The sequence below is a fragment of the Poromitra crassiceps genome (assembly GCF_964638095.1).
Source record: "Poromitra crassiceps genome assembly, chromosome: 4".
Lineage (NCBI taxonomy): Eukaryota > Metazoa > Chordata > Actinopteri > Beryciformes > Melamphaidae > Poromitra > Poromitra crassiceps.
Genome location: NC_139626.1, coordinates 30,539,356 through 30,549,850, shown reverse-complemented (window position 1 = coordinate 30,549,850; position 10,495 = coordinate 30,539,356).

The following is a 10,495-nucleotide window of genomic DNA, read 5'->3' as shown; positions in this document are numbered from 1 at the left end:
AGACAGGGTGGACATGGTGTATGTGAGTGTGGAGGCGGGCGGGACATTTCTCAGGGAGGGGGTCCCGCAAAGAAGCACGCAAGTTGGGTCGAACAAGCGTCTTTGGCGCTTTCCCGCCCAAAAAGAGAAAACAAAGTATTGTAAGGAAAGACAGAGGGAGTGAATTGTGACCCCCTCCAACGAAGGGCCGCTATCCCTCAGCTTCAGCCCAATACAGCTGCCATCTCCTCCATGGGCTTACGCAGGCTGCAGGGGGTAAGACCACAAAAACCTCCAAACACTGCATCATACACTTCACGGAGATCAGAGTGATAGATGGATGGATGGATGGATGGATGAATGGATGGGATGGGCAACTTTGATGATAGAGAGGGCCACAAAAAAAAGAAGTCCTCACTACCAGAGGGCCAGATTGTGACCGTACACTTCCACCAGTAGCCTACTGTAACACCATCACTCCCATTTATAGCTACTGATTTGATAAAAAGGACTGGTAATCAAAGTTTATTATACCAACATTTATATTTTTCATATTCAAATGCATTTAGTAATGCGGCGGGGGGATATTGGGGGGGGGATACCAATATTTCAGCGCAATTGAGTCTCAAAAATCATTAATCACTAGTGGCACAAAAGTAAACACAGAAAGTGCAACAACTAATATTCATGTTTGTAATGCATTTCTACTCTGCCTCCTACTCCATAACATTTTTCAAATAAACATATTGCTCACTTTTGTGTAAAGGCGAGACTGGTGGGTACCCATACAATCCATTCTCATTCATCTTGAGGTGAGAGCTCATGGGACCCCTTTGAAAATGGCCATGTGTTTTCCCTTGTAAAATGTTTGCCTCTTTGGAGCGTTTTGGAGCCCCCTTCCCAACAAGCATGAGATGGTTGGTACCAATTGCTGCATTAGGTCTTCTAGTTTCAGATGATGCCAGAATAATTCGCTCTAGCTTTCAGACTAAGCCCCCTACAGCATCCTGGATATACAGTAGTTTGTTACAATAGCGTTAGCTCAAATGCTAACGTAGTGGATGGACAATGCTAACGCCATTAGCGCCATGTTCTGGGATGTACAGTCAAATAAAAACACAGATTTGAGTGGTCTAACCTAGCTGGTTAGTTAGTGGAATAGTCAAGCTTCACCCGAAAACGCCTGAATTGTAAAAACAAAAACAAAAAAAGGAAATTGACCCAAGGGCCACACTGAGTGAGGTCAGGGGCCACCAGTTGCCCATCCCTGAGATAGACAGACAGACAGACAGACAGACAGACAGACATTTTATTTATTTAAAAGTATCATTAGCTGATGCACATCATAAGTGGGGAATGATGTTATTCAATCACAATTTCATTACACAATACAAAGAGCAACAGGTTTACAAAATGCCTTTCTTTGAAGGTATCCTGTAACATCACAATATTCACTAACATCTTTTCGAGTTATTTAATTTCTTTCCATAATATGATTTTTTTTTATACGAAAACAACTGATTTAAATAGCAATTAAATTCTTAACTGTGTACATGCGTAGGTTGTTTTCTACTAACTTTACCAATATTTTCCTCCAGCACCTCCTGTACCAAAACCTTCTCCTACGAGGAATCTATTTCTCATACAATGACGGGCCACTTCTCTCTCTTGTGGCTGACGTAAGCCTTGCCCACTGGATGCCCTACTAAACCCTAGACTGAGAGTCAACCAAATCCAGGGAAACACACCTGTCTCTGCCTAGTCTCTAACACACCTGTCTCTGCCTAGTCTCTAACACACCTGTCTCTGCATAGTCTCTAACACACCTGTCCCTGCCTAGTCTCTAACACACCTGTCTCTGCCTAGTCTCTAACACACCTGTCTCTGCCTAGTCTCTAACACACCTGTCTCTGCCTAGTCTCTCAAAACACACCTGTCTCTGCCTAGTCTCTCAAAACACACCTGTCTCTGCCTAGTCTCTAACACACCTGTCTCTGCCTAGTCTCTAACACACCTATCTCTGCCTAGTCTCTAACACACCTGTCTCTGCTTAGTCTCTCAAAACACACCTGTCTCTGCCTAGTCTCTCAAAACACACCTGTCTCTGCCTAGTCTCTAACACACCTGTCTCTGCCTAGTCTCTAACACACCTGTCTCTGCCTAGTCTCTCAAAACACACCTGTCTCTGCCTAGTCTCTAACACACCTGTCTCTGCCTAGTCTCTCAAAACACACCTGTCTCTGCCTAGTCTCTAACACACCTGTCTCTGCCTAGTCTCTCAAAACACATCTGTCTCTGCCTAGTCTCTAACACACCTGTCTCTGCCTAGTCTCTCAAAACACACCTGTCTCTTCCTAGTCTCTAACACACCTGTCTCTGCCTAGTCTCTAACACACCTGTCTCTGCCTAGTCTCTCAAAACACACCTGTCTCTTCCTAGTCTCTAACACACCTGTCTCTGCCTAGTCTCTAACACACCTGTCTCTGCCTAGTCTCTCAAAACCACAGTGATTAACAGCCAGGATTAGGCTTTCCTAACAAAACCCATCCGAGTGTCCACACAAAGGGGAGAAACCTCCCCAGAAGAACAGTGCAGTCCTCTCAAAAGTCTTCCCTTACTTCTACCCAGTTTCTCCCCTCTATAATCCTGTAGTGAAGCACAGCCTGGCCTCCCTCTGTACCAGTTCTTTCCTACTCTCTCTCTCCCCCCTCAGAGTCGTCTTTAGTTACCTCCTTAGAGACACACTGCACTGTGCCTATTGTTCCAATTGTTTATCAAGCAAAGAGGGAGGCAGGAACGAAACTGCCAGTCACCGTTGTTTTGTTATGTTACATTACCTACTAGTATCTCCTTGCATTTTTCTCTTTCCCTGTGGAGCTTCAGGGCAAGATTTGCCAACAGATACGTATGTCCGGTGCTATAAAAGCGCTGCAAAAACACGTGACAAGTTTATGATCTTTAATTTGGACCCCTTTCACTGTGTCAGACTCATCATGTATTGTGTTAAAGGAATGATTTGACCCTCAGATACTTTTACGCTGGTATATACAGTATATATATATATATATATAATCAATCTCTGATGTTCAGTGCATTCCAGGAATTATTTTGTGATTAAGCGTTATAATTTAATATTTTGACGTATACACTTTCCCTCGGCTAGTCATTTCGAGGAATTCAGTTCGAGCGGAGGTTCATTTCTCCGTTTATTTTTGTCATTTATGAAGGTTAAAAAAAGAAAGACATTTAGCTCCATATCACTCGCCAAAATGCGGGCAACATTTTTGAGAGCCCTAACTCCAAAATGGCTACCATCGGCTATGTTGGAAATTACCTTTTCAATGGTTTGGCCTACAACGCTGCAAAGTAGGATACATGCTTTCTGTGACTTTTCGGTAGAGGAATTCATAATGGGAGTGCCGCAGGAATGAGTCTGGAAGTAGCAAATCTGGGATTTTAGTATTTTAGTATGGGGGATTTCGGTTTCTGCATGAAATAAGGTCTGTGGTTAACGGAAGTTTATGAAACAGTGAAGTTTGTGTTCAGCAAGATCATCTTCACAAACAAAGCTCGAGCACTTTTATGACTTTTGATGGGTAAATGTGTTTTTACTGTAACGCAATTGTCAGAAAACCCCTCCCATACTAATATCCGCGATTCACTTTTCCCCTTACGAACCAGCATGGCGGCCATTTCTGGGTAAGCCTCCAAACATAATGTCATCCCTGCTGCGGTCGTTTTGATCATTTGACCTATTTTTTTTTTTACCTTCAAATCCAAGATGGCTGCCAGCTCAAAAAGGTATACACTGAAAATGGTTTGCTATCAAACTCCATTGTACCGGAAATAATCTCGTTTTGGCCTTAATTGGCAATCAAATAAACCACCAAAAAACAAAGCGGGCTCAGAAATGCAAAATGCATCACCAATGGTTGTTTTTAACGGTGTGTTTTAAGGTGGATTAACATGAAATAAAACAATGTCATATACTTCAGGCATGGTGGAATAAGTGTCTGGTAAGAGCCGTCTGCACTTTTCACCTTGTGGAAACGGGGAGAAACAGAGAAACCGACGCAGCCATTGAAGCATCAGACGTGTTGACAGTGTTCTTCTACCAAAGGGCAGTCCTACACAGTGGCCGGCCCAGCCGGTCTGGCCTGTCTGGATGTGTCAGGAGCTCCCGTTACCCTGCTCTTCCTCTCCCTTTCCCTCCACACTCATTCCAGGGGAACATGTGCGCTGGAATTCTCCCCCAATTAAGACAGGGATTAGCCGGGTCCACTGTGGGAACCAGCCGAGTGTGGGAAAGCACAGGGTGTGTGTGTGTGTGTGTGTGTGTGTGCCCCTCAGCTTCGCTCTCTCACTCTCAGCCTCATTCTCACTCACTCTTGTTCATCAAGCTCCCTCCCTCACCCCCTCCCCATCTTTCTCACCCTCTCTGTTCCCTCACCCCCTCCCCGTCTTTCTCACCCTCTCTGCTCCCTCACCCCCCCTCCCTCCCTCACCCCCTCCCCGTCTTTCTCACCCTCTCTGCTCCCTCACCCCCCCTCCCTCCCTCACCCCTCCCCGTCTTTCTCACCCTCTCTGCTCCCTCACCTTACTGTAATTCTTTCTTCTCACTTTTCTCACCCTATCCTCTTTCTCCTCCACACTCTCCTGTCTTTTTAAGTTGCCTTTTTTGCTTCAGCCTCATTCCTCAAAATCCATTTCTCGTTGATCTGCCCAGTATAATTCTCTCCTCCCATCTGCATATTTGTTTTTCCAGTCAGACCCCCTTCTCTCCTTTGATTTTGTCCTTCCTTCTCTCCTTGCACACAGAGAGTCTCCGGTAGCTTTCGGTCTTGCTTCTCCAAGCTGAAGTGCAGGGTTCCTCTGTGCTCCCCCCTCGCTTGCCTCCTCCCCCTCCCTCGTAATGCCTCTCCCCAGCAGCCTTCATATTGAAAGCTTGTCTGGAGGGAAGCTGGAGACTCTTTGAGATGAATAGTCTGAGAGTGTCGGACTGAAAGAGGGGGCAAAAAGACGGCCCATCAGAAAAGAAACGACAGGTGCCTCGGAAAGTAGACAGTTAGCCAGTGTTGGCACTGGTACAGAATTCAACGAGTTTACAGCGGTATCTTCTCTCGAAGAAAAACTGCACGTGACGGGTACAAATCAAACATATTTGAACTCAATTTAAAGATGTAATCCTAGGTTATCATTGGTATAGGGTACATACAATTTTCAACAAGCTACATTTTAACCCATTGATACCTGATGCAGCATTTGCGTGTATATCCCTCATTTGTGTGCGCGTTAGCGCGGTTCGCGGTCTTAAAGGGATACACACACAAATGCTGCATCAGGTATCAATGGGTTAAGCAAATAATAGACTACACATCAGTGTCATGGGACGAGATGAGAAACTTCCATGGGAATGGCCTCATTGACCTTGTGGCTGCTCTTTCTTTCTCATGATCTTGCAATAACTTCACGATCACACGGAATTCCTCTCTCACTGCCTCCGCACATTCCTCGCACTCATTGTCACCTTTTCTTCCACCCACTCTTTCTCTCCTCTCCTGGCGTTCCCACAAATCCCTTCCCTCTGCAGTCGTCCACACAAGGCTTGTCCGTTCCAATTAGGACCGGGCCGTCCGGCCGCGGCTCACACACAGCTCGCTCTCATTAAGCCTGTATCAATTAGGCATTAGCCTGCTAAAACAAAGGGCCTCTTGACGGGCAGCCCGTCGCAGACCATGCGAGGTACTTCCTCTCTCCATCACTCCACCCTGCTTCCCATCTTCAAACCAACATTCATTCATTCAAGCCTTTTCCCCCATTGTGTACCAGTCACCAAACAAATCTAGATCCAAAACATGGCCAGCAGAACTAGGTGACAGCAAACAATCGCAATGTGTCCGACATTTACTTTTGACTGTAATGTCGACCAGGTCAAGTAAATTGATGGTCTTGCATTATAATTTCAAGTCATTTAGAATGTTAATGTCAGTTTTTCCACGGGGATCTGGAGTGAATGTGATTTTGTCTTCTGTTAACAACAAAAATATCACTGTGTGCTAATGTAGTTTTTTAGTAACAAAACAGGATTTTCTCCATTTCCTATCATGAGGGTACTAGAGAAGGCTGTCCTAAAATACTGAATTAGCATTTTGCCACCACAGCTCAGCAATGCTACTGATGGAATGTAAAATGCTCAGTCACTTGCAGTGATGTTTAAGTTGTTTAGGTTTATATATATTTTTGGGGGTACGTTGACAGATTGGTTTAATAGACAGGCTTATTATTATTTTAATTTTTTATAATTCCAAAGCCAAATATTGATTTGGAAAAAGAAAAGAAAAAGATTGAGAACATCTTTATCCCTGCAATCAGACTTATGGGCCTACCTATGTGTTTCGGAGCAAGCTTGTTGCATCCTGATGAAGGAACTTGCTCTGAAACACATAGAACAATAAGCATGATTGTAGGGATTGAGTTGCCATGTTGAATCTTTTATTGCCTGTTGGTATTAGCTTTAGTTCCCTGAATTGAGCAACCCTTTAGTGCAGCCGTACGCAACCTTGCCCTACTCAGGAGCCACATTAACAAAAAAAATGGGGGGGGGGGGGGAGCAAGAGCCACAATCCAAAAAAGTCTCTCTCCTCCCTTTATTTTTATTTATTTATTTATTTATTTAAAGTATGACTTAAAAGAGCCACAACTACCCATAAAGGAGCTGCATGTGGCTCTAGAAAGTGTCCCTGTGCTGCCATGGGGTAGAGCCCTAAAGAGTTTATGACCTGGGTGGGAGGCGTCAGCCATGATCTTCCGAGGTCCTGGCAGTGTGTAGATCCTGAAGGGATGGCAGGCTGCATCCGGCCACCTTTTCAGCATGGCAGATGATGCGCTGCAGCCTGGAGATGACCTTGAGGGCAGCAGCAGCATACCACTTGGTGATGGAGGTCAGGATGGACTCGACGGTGGAGGTGTAGAAAAGTACCTTTGGCACCTTGAACTTTCTCGTCCGCCGAAGAAAGTGAATCCTCTGTTGTGCCTTCTTGGTGAGAACTCTGATGTTCAGCTCCCACTTCAGGTCTCGGCTGAAGTGGGCTGAAGAACCCAGGAAGCGGTTGGACTCCACATGTGTTGACTGGGGAGTCAGGGTGGTGGGGAAGGTGGGGCTGCGTTCTTCCTGTAGTCCACAACCATCTCCACAACTGTCTTTTGAGTATTGAGCTCCAGCTTGTTTTGACTGCACCAAGTCATCAGGTGGTCGATCTCCTGTGTGTACACAGACTCATCACCATCGGCGATGAGCCCTATGAGGGCGGTGTCATCCGCGCACTTCAGGAGCTTGACGGACTGATGGTTGGAGGTGCAGCTGTTGGTGTATAGGGAGAAATATGGAGGACGCCACCTTGGGCAGCACCGGTGCTGATGGCCCGGGAGTCGGTGACATGCTTCCCCAGCCTTATGTGCTGCTTCCTGTTCGTCATCTGCAGATGGAGTTGGGCACGTCCAGCATGGGAGAGCTTCTCGTACAGTAGGGCCGGGATTATCGTATCGAAGGCCGAACTAAAGTCCACAAATAGGATCCTGGTGTAGGTTCCTGCAGTGTCCAAGTGCGTGAGAATGTAGTGCAGGGCCATGTTTATGGCATTGTCTACACACCTGTTGGCTCTATAGACAAACTCCATGGGGTCAAGGAGTGAGTCCATGATGGAGTCTAGGTAGGACAGAACAAGGCGCTTGAAGGACTTCATGATCACAGAGGTCAAGGCGTCGGGTCTGTAGTCTTTTAGTGCCACGGGCCTTGCAACTTAAATAACAACTCTTGATATTAATGTACTTTATTATAGACGGAAGCACAATACACCAGTCAGATTAGCCAAACATAAACGGCAAATGAACGGCACGGTGACTCAGTGGTTAGCACTGTTGCCTCACAGCAAGAAGGTCCCGGGTTCGAACCCCGGTCCGTCCCAGGTCCTTTTTGTGTGGAGTTTGCATGTTCTCTCCATGTTTGTGAGGGTTTCCTCCCACCACCAAAAGACATGTATGTTAGGGTTAAGACTCCGGGCAGTGCTCCCGACCAAGGCAATGGCAAAAGAACTGGAGTTGGTCCCCGGGCGCTGCACTGCGGCTGCCCACTGCTCCTAGTTCTAGGAAGGTTCCTAGTAGAGGATGGGTCAAATGCAGAGGATGAATTTCCCCATGGGGATAAAATAAAGGATAACTTAACTTAACTTTTTAAATTACAAAATGTTCCTGTATCAGTTCAATGACCAAATCAACGTTTGAAGTGCAACTATGAGAGGATTAGGGTGTTCGCTCTTATTAACATCTTGTAATGGCAGAATTATGACACCCATCTTGAAATCCATGCTGTATAGCCCCCACCTTTCACCAATATTTAATCTCTATCTAATCATAAGGTCTAAGAATAGGGTCTGAAGTCTGGAATGGATGGCTACAGCAATAAACCAACATTTGACTGAGGAAGGGCGAACCAGATTATGCTATGTCTCACCTTCCTACAGTATATTTCATGCCTTCATGCATATTTTATTGCGATATGTTTGACCTGCACCACGTTCTTTAACTAAAATATGATAATCATTTGGGCGACAGTCAGGCGAAGCATTATCATAATCTAACTGCATTTACATAATAGTCTCATGCTGGTTTCATGTTTGGATTGAGTTCAGTTGTGAAGATTGGCCTACATGTATAACCTTAACAGACATTAGGCTATCATGGGAGCACTTAGATCCTTCCGAGATATTTTGGCCACGCCTACTAATTTATCACATGACCAAGTCATATCTTGTCACTCATTTGTCATCAAGCCACAGAAATTTAGTTGGCATAAACAGGTTTCAAAGTTTTGGTGGCAAACTATATTAGACACGGGGCATTTGTCATATCTTGTGGTTTAGTGAGAGCCAGATTTTTCTTTTTTGGCACACTTTGTTTTAAACCGCTTTTGAGGATTTTAAAGAAATAACCACTAAAATACAACATTCTTAAAATGGATTGTGGGTGCATCTATCTCACTAATCTTATCTAATCCTATTATTATTATTATTCATGTGAGGACATACAGTATAGTGTAGATCAGTGGTTCCCGAACTGCGGTATGCGTACCCCTAGGGGTACTTGAGAGAAAGGAGAAAATAAAAAAAATTGTGAACCTGAAAATATAGTGAGCCTCGTGAAAATGAATAAAAGGTTAAAAATAAATTTCCTCATGAGGCACTAATTGCAACTCTTTCTTATTGTGTAATGTTATATTCTTCAAAAGGTGGATTATTCATTCATTGCGTCCGCTATATTTCTCTCTTGCAGTTTTCCCAGCAAAATGTTGTACTCAGGTAAAGGGGGTACTTGGGTTCAGAAATGAGGGAAAGGGGGAACTGAAGCCAAAAAGGATTGAGAACCACTGGTGTAGATACATATCAGTAAATAGTTGTTCCCAGTCTAATACGTCTAATCCAAAATGCCCCTGTCAGTCAGTCAGTTGGCAACAACTTGGCAAGTTGCCTGGGCAACTAGTCGGGGTACACCGATCAAACTTGTGCATCGGTCTAACTTACTATTGCACGTCTTATTACAACAATCTCTTCTACTGTTTCTACTGTGTTCTTCTTCTCTGTTGTTTGCTCATAGTAAATTACATTCATACAAGTTTGCAGAGAGAGGCCTCTGCAGGCAGCTCGCCTCCGTCTTTGTTGGCTGAGAAACACAGAACAACCTGGTTTTGATTTTCCCACATATCTGCCGGTGAGAGCAGTGGTCCCACCCTCCCTCCCCCGCACCCGGCTCTTTGGCACGGTGACTATGTTGGCACAGACCCAGCCTGTACTCCCCCCCCCCCCACACACACACCCCCTTTCCCAGAGGTCCTGGGAGTGTAATACATTACTAACAAAATCCCACTTCCCATTCCTCTCCACCCTCCACACCCCTGCTCTGCGCCCCCCCCCCCCCCTTCCCACAGTTGGCATGCCCCCTGAAAAGGGGCTCGGGGTGACATGCTTCATATGACTCTCCCACTCTCTCCAGCTCCATCACTCTCCGGGGCTTTCTGAGCCTGCGTGTTTAGTCTTTTCCACCAGACTGCAGATTCCAACACACACACGGATTGTCTTGAGCTAAAACTGACACCTTTGAAAAGGGGACCATTACATTATCAATGAATGTCGCTTTTGGGGACCGTCTGATTGAAGGCTATGTCAGCTGTAAACTTAGGGCACGGAACTCAGTGGGCAAACGCAGAGCCGACAGCGTGACACGAATGTAGTGCCAGCGCCTTTTCACCGTTCAAGGGATTTAAAGGGACTATGTGCTTATTCACAACAACACTGATTAGGTTATAAATATGAACCCACATTCTGGAAGAAGCCTGGCTTGTTTGCGCCGCAGTTCTCCTCCCGGCATTGAGGGTAGTATTCCCGGGTGACTATGTGTCTGGGTAACATGTAATGACATTATTCTCACCCGGGTGACCCTTCATTGTCACTATGCTTTCTTCTCC